The sequence below is a fragment of the Balaenoptera musculus genome, chromosome 15 (assembly GCF_009873245.2).
Source record: "Balaenoptera musculus isolate JJ_BM4_2016_0621 chromosome 15, mBalMus1.pri.v3, whole genome shotgun sequence".
In the NCBI taxonomy this organism is placed as follows: Eukaryota; Metazoa; Chordata; class Mammalia; order Artiodactyla; family Balaenopteridae; genus Balaenoptera; species Balaenoptera musculus.
In genome coordinates, this window is record NC_045799.1 from 16,396,305 (window position 1) to 16,409,543 (window position 13,239).

At 48.8% G+C, this 13,239-nt stretch overlaps 1 protein-coding gene across 4 annotated transcripts in view; it reads right to left on the bottom strand.

The window, feature by feature from the left end:
• Positions 1-13,239, bottom strand: part of TOX2 (TOX high mobility group box family member 2) — a 137,235-nt gene that overhangs the window by 82,627 nt on the left and 41,369 nt on the right. The gene's annotated exons all lie outside the window — the stretch shown is intronic.

The following is a 13,239-nucleotide window of genomic DNA, read 5'->3' on the forward strand; positions in this document are numbered from 1 at the left end:
AGAAGGGCCCAGGAGAAGCCAGAGGAGGTCAGGGGACTAAAAGCACTGAGGGGTAAAGACTCTGGAGCCTGGAGAAGCAAAGACTGAGCCCAAGATGCCCAGTCCCCATTTCAGTAGGACTCCCTCTAGGGTAGAAGGAGCAGTCCTTATTCTGTGACCTCTGATGGCTTGGGTTCATCACACTTAGGATGCAGAGAGGAAAACCTTTCTGCCCTTTATACCTTGTCCATAGATGTGTCAGGTTGCCTTGTCAGATACTGAGCTCCCCATCTCTGGAAGTATGCAAATATTTCTCCTGGCCAAAATGACATCAGGCTCTCAGCTAGAGCTGGAATTCCACAAGCTGGAGAGAGGCCAAGGTCTCCAGAGCCTTGGGATCAGGACAGCCTGCCCCCGACCCATCCTCCGGGTCTTACCATCCCAAGTGGCTCTGCCCCCTCACCTTTGACCCTTAGGCAGTGAGGACTGTGGTAAAAACCATGTACAGGAACTACACTCTGTGTTCTGAGCAGCTGCCAAGGCTGGAGTTGGGAAGATTTGTCTGCAAGAGGGAGCAGGTGTAGCGGGAGAAGCAGGGGCTCTGGGGCCACTGGCTCCCCTTTTCCCTGATGTGTGACCTTGAGCTGGTGTCTGAACTTCTGAGGTGCCACATCTGTCAAATGGGGATAACGACAGTAGTCCTCTCTCCAGGGGCTGCTGCACTGAAACGTGCAAAGCACTTGGCTCAATTCCAGTTCCCTTCGCTTGAGACAAGTGTCTTGGGTCGGGTTCTCTAGAAGCAGAGCCTGAGACAAGGGTTCAAATGCATGTGATCTTTGAGAAGTGCTCTTTAGAAATAACCTGTAAGGGAGGGAGGGATCAGGATAGGACAGGGGAAGGAGCTAAAAGGATGTGGTCCCAGCTGGAGAGTCGCTGTAGCCTGATCCCACCACAAGCTCTGGGGCATGGATGGTACCACAGAGTTAGTCCCAGCATGAAGCAAGAGGCTGCACTTTTGTAGCCCATGTACATCAGTCATTGGCTGTGGGCTGCCCTTAAGGGACAGAAGGAGTCATAACCTGAGAAGAGTGGCCCCCATTTGGCCAAGGACAGTTCTCCAGAGAATTGTGCCAGCTGTGAGCCATTTTTAGCCAGTGTTCACAGCAGATGGGAGTAGGCTGTGCTGGACAGTAAAGGGATCTGGGGGAGGGGGGGCACCAACAGCAGCTGGCCAGTTTACTGTAATTGAAAAAAACCTTTTATTAGGTTATATTCATATGGTTCAAAATTCCCCAAGTACAAAAAGTAAGAGTGAAAAGTCGCCTCCCCCCACCTCCCAGGCATTCACCGCCCCTCTCCAGAGACAACAGCTGCATCTACCAGCTTCCTATACATCCTTTCAGAGATAGTCCCTGTATATACATTAGAGTCATTGCTTTCACATAAATGACAGCATACTATACACACCATTTCGCACCTTATTTTTCTCCTAGCAACACATCCTGGAAAGTGTTTTATATCAGGACATAATTTTGTTTGCTGGTACCTAGTATGCCACAGTATGCCTGTAACATATATATTTAACTAGCTAAGCACGTGGGCAATTGAGTTGTTTCCAGGCTTTTGCTATTTCCGCATTGCTCCCGGGAATATTTTTGTACACCCATCATCTTGCATGGGTGTGAGTCTACCTGTAGGATTAGTCTGCATACTCACGGCATCCGACCGTGTGTGCGTCCGTAATGTGGATGGGCATCACCAAGCAGCCCTCGTGGAGGTTGGAAAAGTCCACAGTCCTGCAATCATCAGTTCATCCAGACCCTCTTCGCTCTGAGAGGTTTTCCTAACAACCGGCTCAGATGCCAGCCTCCTACCTCTGTGGGCTCTGAAGCCCACTACCCCCGACTCCCTTGCCCTGCTTGCCCTTGTTCATCGTTCCACAGCCTCTTGACCTTCTAGCTTTCTACATAATTTACTTATTTACCACGTTCATTGCTTACAGTTGGATTTCCCCTACGAAAACGGAGGGGACTTGAGGTCGGGGTCTTTGTCTGTACACTGATGCCTCCCAAATACCTAGAATACTGCTTGACACAGAGCAGATACTCAATAAATGCTTGTTGAATGAATGAATGAATGAATGAAACAGCCACTATATCACTCACGTTGTCTTTTACCAGGCCAATCTTTCCATCGGGGTAGTGGGATTAGGGTTTATACCCAAGTGCCTTCCCAACACAAGGATGGGCAGAGTCCTTTGGTGACTGCTGGATTTGCAAAAGAAAAGGCCATGCCATGCCTAGAGTCTGGGCATGACCCCAAATGCAAGGCTCCATCTACCACACTGTACCCCCGGAGCTCAGGCTTCAAGGCTCTGCTCAGAAACACCTCCTCCAAGAGGTCTGCCATGCTTTCACCTCCTTTGGCTGTCCCTCTAACAACATAGATTGTCTCCACATCTGTCTTCTGCCCCAGATTGGGAGCAGCATGGAGGCTGGAACTGTGTCCTGGTCATCTCCAAATCCCACAACACCTGACACAGACTGGCGTCAGGAACGGGACTACGACTTAGGCAGGGTAGAGTGCTCTCAACAAAAGCTCCTGGGTACTTATCAGACATGTCACCATGGCTACATATTCTTCGATAAAAGTAAGACCTTTTGAAAAATCACACGTAATTTATATGTATGTTCTAAAAGAAAGAATGATGGGAAGTGGAGGGGGATGAAACTTAACCAGGTATTTGGAACATTTTATAAAGCAATAGTCATCAAACAGTATGGTATAGATTAAAAGTACAGGGACGTGTATTAAAGGAGCAGAGGGAAAGATATCCCCCAAACTCTGTGCAATATCCCATTTATTAAATGCTGGCTAGAACGAAGCCACCCTGGTCCACTCTCTCCCCCGACATGCACAGCAGGCAATGAACAAATACTTGGTGAATGAATGAATATGCCTGGCACCGAGCAAAATGCTTTCCATAAAAGAGCTCATTTAACCCTCACAACAACCAGTGTTTCAAACCAAGGAAACAGGTCGAGAGGATAAACAGTTGCCCAAGATCACGCAGTTAGGGAGACACTGCACTGCAGAGTGGTCTGTTTGCTTCCTGGGCTTGGCCTCTCCCACGAGGCTGTAAGCTCCTTGGCGGCAGGGATCACGGACTGGCTGCACCCCCCCCCCCCCCCCACACACACACACATAGCCAATCATTTGCCGGGGCCTGGCACATACTAGGTGTTCCATGTGTACGTGGTCGTGCTTCGCAGAGTGAGGAACTCCCTGCAGTGAGCGGTGGGGAATGCCGCTGGAGAGGGACAGAGACCCTGGATTTTGAGGAGTGTGTGCCGGGGGTAGTGCAGAGGTTGAGCAGCGGGTCCCCATGAGGTCATCAGAGCCCCCTCAAGTGGGCTTCTGCATTCACTTGTTTATTCAAACAAGAAAGAGCAGCCACATGCCAGAGCGAAGCTTGCTTCCTGCTTCAAGGAAAATCTGAGAAGTTGGCAGAGGTTCCCAAGGCAGGGCCTGGGTCAGCCTCCGTCGGGTCGCCCCTGGGCGCTTCGCATGGTGTCCTGGAGCACAGGACTCGGCTGCTGAGCGGCTATGAACAGAGGCCCCGAGGTGGTGGTTGGGTGGGTGGTGTCTCTTCTCTGCCCACCTCTGTCCAGCGTTCCACCACCTCCGAGCCCTTGTAGGGGGAAGGAAGGAGGGAAGGCAACCTCCCAGGCTTCCCCTGGCTTGGCCCCCAGGGCCCTAAGGCCTGAGACTTACCCCCTCAGCCCTCCTCTTGGGGTGGGGGGCTTTCTGGAGGAAAGAACCTGCGTGCCAAGGGGAGAAGTCACAAAGCCTAGACACTGAAGAGTCACCTCCTCCTCCGCGTGCACCAAACAGACTGAAAACGCCCACATGGACACCCACTGCACAGCGGTGACGCTGAATGAGCAGCACACAAAGGTATACGACACACAGTGTGCCCAAGCATGGTGACAACATATGCATCACAGACTGGCGGGGGCCCACGGCACACACAACAGAGTGTTCAAGACAGCACTCAGTTACACACACACACCACACGCATGGGTAGCACCAACCATCGCAGACAAAGACGTCCAGAGCACAAGCATCAGTGTACATGGCACAGACTCTTGACGGGGCTGGTACGCAACCGCCAGAGCCTGCACACACGGAAGGGAGGGGATGCCCAGATGAGAGTAAGTACCCCACCCATCTGCAATTGAATACGTATATAACTCAGAGAAACGTGCACACAAGCACATATGACCCACGCACGCAGAGACACACAAAGACAACGAAGAACTTAAATTCTGTGCGTATTTCAGTTTCTTAGTCCCTCAGTCAAAAATCTTTTTTCACACCACACAACCTTCCACACACTTTAAAATGTGAAAAAAAAAAAAAGTGTGTGTGTGTGTTTCAGGAGGGTGGGGAACAACGGCCTCAGAATTTCCATGAAATGCCAGGAGAACATCTCTTACCACTGACTGGAATAGATTAATTTTCCCCATTTCATATTCTAATTATAATTCCTTTTCCCAGCGCCATCTTCAGTCGTCACTACAGCTGGAAGATTGTTCTGCGAAAGCCAGCCCTTCATCTTCTCTTCCCAAGAGTTTTGTCATGGAAATGAGTTTGGGAATCTGAAAGAATCCACATTTTTGCAAATAGCGAATGTGTGGGGATAACCCTTTCATGACGGCCACCAAGGAGAGGCTTCTGAAGGGTCTGTCTCTCCCCACAACGTGTGGTCCCCTTGGTGAGAGGGGCAGCTGGTCCTCTAGTCCAACAGCCACCGCCCCCCTACACACATACACACATGCACAAAGAAAAGGATACATCCCTTTTCTATCTTTAAGCAAACTTAGCAAATAGGCAGCCAAGGTGAAAGGTGAGATGCCCTGATTTTAGCGAGTCGGATGATGCTAGTTCCATCTGTGCCCCTTGGGCAAGCTCCGTAACTGCTCGAAGCCTCCGTTTCCTTATTCTGATGACCCACAGAGCCACAGATTCACAGGAGGTGGAAATTAAACATCTGTGGCATGGACAAATGTGGTAACTGGGTAGATGAATGGATGGAAGGAAGGGAGGGAATGAAGGATGGGATGGATGGATGGATGGATGATGGATGGTACAAATCAGCACAGTCCCACAGAAATATAAAGCAAGCCACATGTGTAATATAAAATTTTCTAGTAGCCACAGTTAAAAAAAAAAAAAAAAAAGGGACTTCCCTGGCCGTCCAGTGCTTAAGTCTCCACGCTTCCTGGAATATTACTCAGCCATAAAAAGGAATGAAATTGGGTCATTTGTAGAGATGTGGATGGACCTAGAGACTGTCATACAGAGTGAAGTAAGTCAGAAAGAGAAAAACATATATCGTATATTAACGCATATATGTGGAATCTAAACAAATGGTATAGATGATCTTATTTGCAAAGCAGAAATAGAGACACAGACGTAGAGAACAAACGTATGGATACCAAGGGGGGTGGGTGGGATGAACTGGGAGATGGGGATTGACATATATACACTACTGATACTATGTATAAAATAGATAACTAATGAGAACCTACTGTAAAGCACAGGGAACTCTACTCAGTTCTCTGCAGTGACCTAAATGGGAAGGAAATCCAAAAAAGAGGGGATATATGTATACATACAGCTGATTCATTTTTTCTGTACAGTAGAAACTAACACAACATTGTAAAGCAATTATACCCCAATAAAAACTAAAAAAAAAAAAAAAAGACTCCGCATTTCCAATGCAGGGGGCGCGGGTTTGATCCCTGGTCGGGGAACTAAGATCCCACATGCCGCACTGCGTGGTATGGCCAAAATTTTTTTAAAAATTAAAAATAAATTTAAAAATAAATAAAATATAAATAAAGTTTAAAAAGAAAGTATAAACTGGTGAAATTAATTTTAAAGACATATTTATTTAACCCAATATATTAACAATATTGGTTTCAACATGTGATCAATAGGAAAATTGTAAATGAGATGGTTTACAGTCTTTTTTTGATACTGTCTTTGAAATCCAGTATGTAGTTTACGTTACAGTACATCTCAGTTTAGACTTAGCCACATTTTGAGTGCTCAAAAGTCACAGGTGGCTGGTGGTGAATAGAGAAGTAAATAGTTGGGATGGATAAGACGAGTGGATGGATGGCGGGTAGGTGTATGGGTGCAATATGGACGGATGAGTGGACGGATGGATGGAGGATGGATGGAAGCGGGGGTGGGGAGATGAGTGGTTTAGGGAATGAGTGGGATAGATGGGTCAGTGGACAAAGAGATGACTCAGTGGTTGGACAGATGGAATTAGAAGGTGGGATGAATGGATGGAGGGGCAGGTGGGTGGCTGGGATGAGAGGGATAAGCAGATGGATGAATGAGAGGGGATGGCTGGGTGAGTATGAAGAGACGGGTGTGTCGGGAAGATGATTAGGATGGTGGATGAGATACACAGATGGCTGGAATGGGTGTGTGGGATGCCTGCGCTAATGGAATGGGCCGAATGGTGGGTGGATAGATAGGTCTGGTATTTCCTCCTCGATTCACACTTTCGTTGGATGATGCCACGGCTTCTTAGGGTTGCAACATGTCACTGACTTTCAAACACTCACCTTCAGCCAAGTTACCTCCAGATTGCAATGCACCATTTCCCCTGAACATTTCCCCCATTTGGTCCATGAGCACCTCAAGTTCAACACACCCAACACTGAACTCAGGACACTTGTAGAAGCCTGCTCTCTCTCTGGCGGTCAGCCATCGTGAGAGATGTCACCTCTACAGAGTACACTGTCAGTACCTCTGGGGTGACTCTGGACCCCTTCCATCCTATATCCTCCTGATCCAATCACCAGCAGAAGCTTTCTGCTCAGCTTCTTCCAACCCAACCCATCTTTCACCCTGGCTATCACTAGCAATCCTTCGGCAATCATTTCACTGCTCAGATCAAAACCCTGCAGTGACTCCACATCATTGACTCTGGCATCCAGGACCCTCCATGACAACCAGCCCTGAGATTCAGCTCCCACAGCATCCCTCAAGGCTGCAGGAACCTCCAGCACCCTTGCCTTTGCACACATTGCCCCATCATCAGCCTGGGGCACCCTCCTCCTCCCTTTCTCAATCCACTGAAATCCAACTCTTCCTAGGTCTTTTTTTTTTTTTTTTTTTTTCTGGCTATGCACTCCAACCTTAACAGTCCTGCTTGCTTCTATAAATCCGTATTCTTGGGCCCAATCTTAAAGCCCCCATCTCAAGCCAGCTTTTTTGGACTTAATTCAACTTCCATGTATAGTGTGATATACTGGGCAACAGCATTGATTCTTGAATAGGAGTATAAGTTCCACCACTTACTTAGCTGTGTGTGACCTTGGATTTAACTTCTCTTTGCCTTAGTTTCCTCACCTGTAAAATGGTAATGATGGCAGTTAATTATTACTGCCTCATAAGGTTTTTGATATCTGTTATCAGATATCAGATATGAGTTAAATATCTGTAACATAATACTTAATAATGGTAATGACTTTTGACAAGTGTTTAATAAACATTATCTTTTATTTATCAGCCCCAATGCCCCTCAGTCTTGCAGAGGACTGTATCTCCTATGTCTCTGAGACCATCAGATACTCCCTCAACTCTCTCCCCTCCTCCACATTATTAATATCACACCCATCCTGACCTCCTTTCCTTTAGTCTAAATAGGTGAGGTGTCTCCCTCCCATTCAAGGTGAGCCCTTTCACTTTGACCCCGTCCCTCTCATGTCTTTTCCTCATTCATTCCCACTCCTAGATCTAAGACCTAATTTAAATATGCTGAGGTTGGGCTTCCCTGGTGGCGCAGTGGTTGAGAATCTGCCTGCCAATGCAGGGGACACGGGTTCGAGCCCTGGCCTGGGAAGATCCCACATGCCGCGGAGCAACTGGGCCCATGAGCCACAACTACTGAGCTTGCGCGTCTGGAGCTTGTGCTCCGCAACAAGAGAGGCCGCGACAGTGAGAGGTCCATGCACCGCGATGAAGAGTGGCCCCCACTCGCCGCAACTAGAGAAAGCCCTCGCACAGAAATGAAGACCCAACACAGCCAAAATTAAATAAAAAAAGAAAGAAATAAAGAAGCTTTCATTTAAAAAAAAAAATATGCTGAGGTAAAATGAAATCAGTCAATGCCCTTATATCAGGCACCAAGCACCTACAACGCACTGAGTACCACACTCCCAGCATCGGCGGTTTACCGTAAATAAACCTTGTCACAAGGCACTGAAAAGAGGTAAAAGCGAAGGGATTCTGAGGTCACAGAAGGGGCAACTGTCATTGTTTGTTGACTGGTATCTAGCGATTGTTTACCATGTGCCTGACATTGTACAGACACCAGCCATGCTGTAATGATAATGACACAGCTCCTCAAGGAGCCCCCAGTCCTTTGGAGAAGCTTGGGCAAATAAAACGTTCCTATTCTCCAAATCTGAGAAAGGAAGACAGGCCGTTCTTTGGCCATAGTCCCACAACAGGAACAAGTAACCACAAACCTTGTCTGATGCTCATCTCAATTGGTCAGTGACAGTTTTGTACCCACCCAGACTCTGAAAGTCAAGCGATCAATAACAGCCTCGCTCCAATAGCTACATGTCCACAGCTGGGGGTCAGCCTTCCCCAGAACCTCCTGCTTCTGAAAGTACCCCCATCCCTGGACTCCATGCTTCCCCAAACCCTACAAAACTCAGCTCTTGCTTGATTTGGACAGACTAGCTTTGCAAGGTACAGCAATGAATTCAACATCTTGTTTCTGATATAAAATGATGGCCTCATCTTTGACAAATGTGACAATGGTAGGATCAAGTTATCACAGAGGAGTGAAAGAAGGGAGAAGGGCCTTTCAAGAGAAGTATCCTGAAAAGGATAACTTGGAAGCCCCATGATGGAGAACATATAGGAGTTGGCCAGGCAAAGAGCAGGGAACATGACATCTGAGGCTGCTGTGAGCACAGGCCAGTGGGCACCTACTCTATTCCAGACCTCATCCCAGAGCTGTGCCTGGTCATCTCACTGGAAAGCCCCAGAATTCCCAAGGCTTCATGACCAGCCCCATTGTAGACATGAGCAAGCAAGGCTAAGGGTGGTTGGGGAGCTTGCCCAAAGCTACCCAGTCAGTTCCAAATCTGCCCTTGATGTCAGGTACCAAAGCAACAGTTGTTCTGTAGAAGCTGCTGTCCCTCCCCTCTGCACAGAGACACAGATCAAAGACCAAAGATGCACAGTCCTCAGGCCGGCCAGTTGCAGGCACCAAGAGATACGCCTCATGGAGATCTAAAGAGGAAACAATCAAAGCAGCCTACACCGCTCCCGCCTGCCCCCACAGTGGGCCGTGAGAACACTCGTTCTGCACAGATAAAACAGTTCAAAAGTATAGAGGCAGCAAACGTGGCAGCTGCACCCTGGGCCCTGCCGAGAGTGCGGTTTTATGTGGAAGTCTCACAGAGAGATACACATCACACCAGGGAGATCGTGGGGGAGGGGCAGAGAGGTGCTGCACAGAGGGAGCAGGACAGGGACAGGGCCTCAGGCTCAAACTCTGACCAGACCCCGTATGCTTAACTCCAGGTCCACCATCACTCAAAGAAGGATGACAGCACAGTGGTTACAAACGTGGGCTCTGGTGCCAAGCTGCCTGGGTCTAAATCTTGTGCTTGCTTTTCAAGCTGTGCAACTTTTTAACTAAGTTACTATGTCTCAGTTTCCTCATCCGGAAAATGGGCATGACTATCACTTGGATTAAATAAATTAATTTATGTGCTTAGAACTTTGCCTGGTACAGAGAAAGTACTCAAAATTGTTAGCTATTACTTATATTACTATTTAAACCTTACAGCAACCCTAGAAGCTTGCTATAATTGCCTCCCTTCTGTAGATGAAGAAACTGAGTGGGGCTTCATGCAAACCTGTGAGGTCCTAAGTGTGGGAAAAACCCCTTATGCCTCCGCCCACCATATGTAATTTGAAATAAAATTTGTAAATTAAAATCTTTGTAAGACAGTCCAACTAGGGGCTAATTTTTTCTATGATGATGACATTCGCGCTTTGTTCCTAAATGTCAAATATCAATTTCTCTCCAAAAACAAGTTTTTCTCTTTATCAGTGCTTTGCCAGACGTGACACACATTCTTATTCTGCCCACCAAGAAATCCAGAACTCTGACTGAGGCCCAGAGAGGTTAGGGGATCTGCCCAAGGCCACACAGCCAAGACGTGCCCAAGCTGAGTCTGCAGTCCAGGCTGCTGGACCCCTAAAAGACCACACTGGCTTCCCACCTCCACTGTTTCCAAGCTGTGTGAACCAGAGCAGGTAACCTCGTGACTCTGCGCCAGGAGCCTTGTCTACCAGGAAGGAGAGATAATGCCTTGGGCACGGTCTGCCAGAGGGGCTGGGGGCCTCATGAGCAAGCCCAGTATTGTAGCCACTGCAGGACCTGCTTGCCCACCACTGACCAGAGCTGGCTTGGATGGCGCCACGTGTTTTATCAATTAAAAATATTGGAAGGTAATGTAAAAAGACAGTGATCAATACAACTTCAGTGGCAGAGTGCTACCAGGCACCTGGCTCCTCCAAGAGGTGGGAATCATTGCCCCCGTTTTATAGACAAGGAAGCAGGGCCTTCCCAGCTTGCTCTAACCATCCTCCTTCTAGACCTGGCCTGTCCAGCGTGGTGGCCACTGAGCACTTGGAATACGGCTGGTCCAAACTGAGAGGTGTTTACATGTTAAACACATACCAGGTCTCAAAGACTTAGAACAACAGCAACAAAAGAATACAAAATGCCTCATTGGTATATTTATATTGATTACATGCTGAAATGATAACATTTTGGATAGATGGAGTTAACTAAAATATATTATTAAAATTAACTTCACCTGTTTCTTTTTACTTTTTAAAATGCGACTACTAAAGTATTTGAAATTATGTTAAGTGGTTTGCATTATACTTCTATTGGACAGTGCTGGCAGAGATGCTGTCCCAGCCACTATCTGCTCCAGACCCAGAATCTTGGAGACAGCAATAGCTGAATCCAATTCTCCACGAGAGATATGGGGAAACTGAGGCCCATAGAGGGAGAGTGATGTTTCAGGCAAGCAGCTGGTACAGAGGCATTCATTCACTCAACAAATGTTAAGTTCTAAGTGCTGGGATACAGCAGAGGAAAAAGCGTGGAGCCACATCCCAGACCAGAGGTGACATGGTGATGATGCAGGTTTCCTTGCCCGGCCAATACACCTGGGGACCAGGGCAGCTGGACTTGCACCAATTCCTCAGTTCCCCATTGCCACCTCAGATCACAGAGCTCAGAGACAGGAAGACATGGTGAAACTCCAGCTCCAACCCAGAGCAGATCCACCTCAAAGACCAATACTGAGCCCCCCAGCAGCTGCCAAGACATGCTGACGGGCAGGGTCTCTCCGAGGGCACAGCATGGCCTGGCAGGCCTGGGATTCTACCACTGGCGGCAGCTTACACACCGTCCGCATTACTGCAGATTTATGGCAAAAATTATCCTCCCTCTCAGCTCCATTTAAAGCCATTTGGAGCTTGCTCCCATCCCCGATTATAAATCTAATTGCACATTCCAAACAGACAAGCACTCATTAAGCTTTAATTATGCACATGTTGTTTTCAACAAACATTTTCATTTGGCCGCTGTGAGGGGGAATGGTTCCAGGGGGGCGGCCGACGCTGCCTGTGGCTGCAAGGAGCTGGGGCCCGAGAAGTGGGTCAGGGTGCGGTCTGTCCAAGAGCAGGACCAGGACCCCATCAGATCAGACCGATCAAGACTTTGATGGCCGTCCACCAGGCTTCTGCTGCTGGAGATGCCAACGCGCATCTTCTCAGCTGGTCCCACCTGCACCCCCAGTACGTCAGAGTCTCGTCTAAGCTGGAGCCAGTGGGCCTCTCTAGGGTGGGGAAGGGTGACCCACACTCCCAGGTCTGAATGATAAACCCTCCCCCATCAGCAGCTGTCCCTGCTCCCACCCCCCTCCCCCTGAACTGCCGCCATCTTTCTCCAGCACCTTCCATTCCTTCATCTGTCCACTCATTTATTCCACAACGATGGCCCAAGCACAGACTTGATCAGGCAGTGAGGGGCCAGTGGGGATCGTGACAGATAAGCCCCCTGTCTGGTTCTGCCCAGGTCATTCTCCGTCAAGGTCCATCTCACCACTGGGGGAAAAGTCTCAATTCTTTACTGTAGCATTCAAAGCACTTAAGAACCTCCATCCTGCCAAACCTGACTGTCTAGGCTGGCCTCCCACTCCTCTCTCACAGTCCTCCCCTGTTCTGCCTTTTCGGGATGTCCTGAGATCCCGGCATGGACCACACGCTCCCACACACCTTGGCCTCTGCGGCTCTGTACTCTCCACCTGAATCTCCCTTCCTGTTCTGTTCCTTGCGGTTAACTCCCAGTCATTCCCGCGCTGTTCCCCTCCAGGAAGCCATCGCTGATACCCACTCCTGGATCCAGCTGACGGCCCTCTGCTTGGGAGAAGCTATGGAAGCATTTATTGGACCCTATAACGCTGTTACCAACTGCCACACGTCTGGCTCCTAAGACCACACTGCCCCGCTGTCTCCCCATAGCACCCTCTGCTCCAAGGGCGGGGAGGAGAGGTATCCACTCACTGTGTGGTCTCGAACAAGGCCTTCCTCTCTCTGGCCTCAATCTCCCCATTTGTACGTGGAACGGTTGAACGGGCGAGGCTCTCTGGGCCCTTTGTAGTTCAGTCAGGTTTAAGTTTTGTGGTTCGTTCAGCAGCTAGACCTTTCTCTTCCCACCTGAAGAGTGGCCCTGAAGCCACCGACGCACGTTCAAATGTTCAGCCGGGACCCTCGGAACAGGGGGAGCTCACCAAGCCACGTCTAGAGTGTACAAATGGCGCCCACCCAGAGGTGGGGATGAGGGATCGTGGAGAACTCTGAGGCCACGCCTCACAGAGCTTCTGGAAAAAGAAGCAAGGAAAATAAGTGTGTGTTTTAAGATGGTTATCAAGGTCCGCTCACATCTGATGGTTACCTGTTGTTTCCAGGGCAGGTGCCCTGGAAACAGACTCAGAGTGAAATCTGCCAGTTCGAAGTTTATTGGGGAGCGTGACAGCAGAGCGAGGGAAGCAGGTGGGCAGAGGGCAAGTTGAACCGTGATGCAGTCACAACAGAGGCCTCAGCCTGTCCCAAGGAGACTCTGGA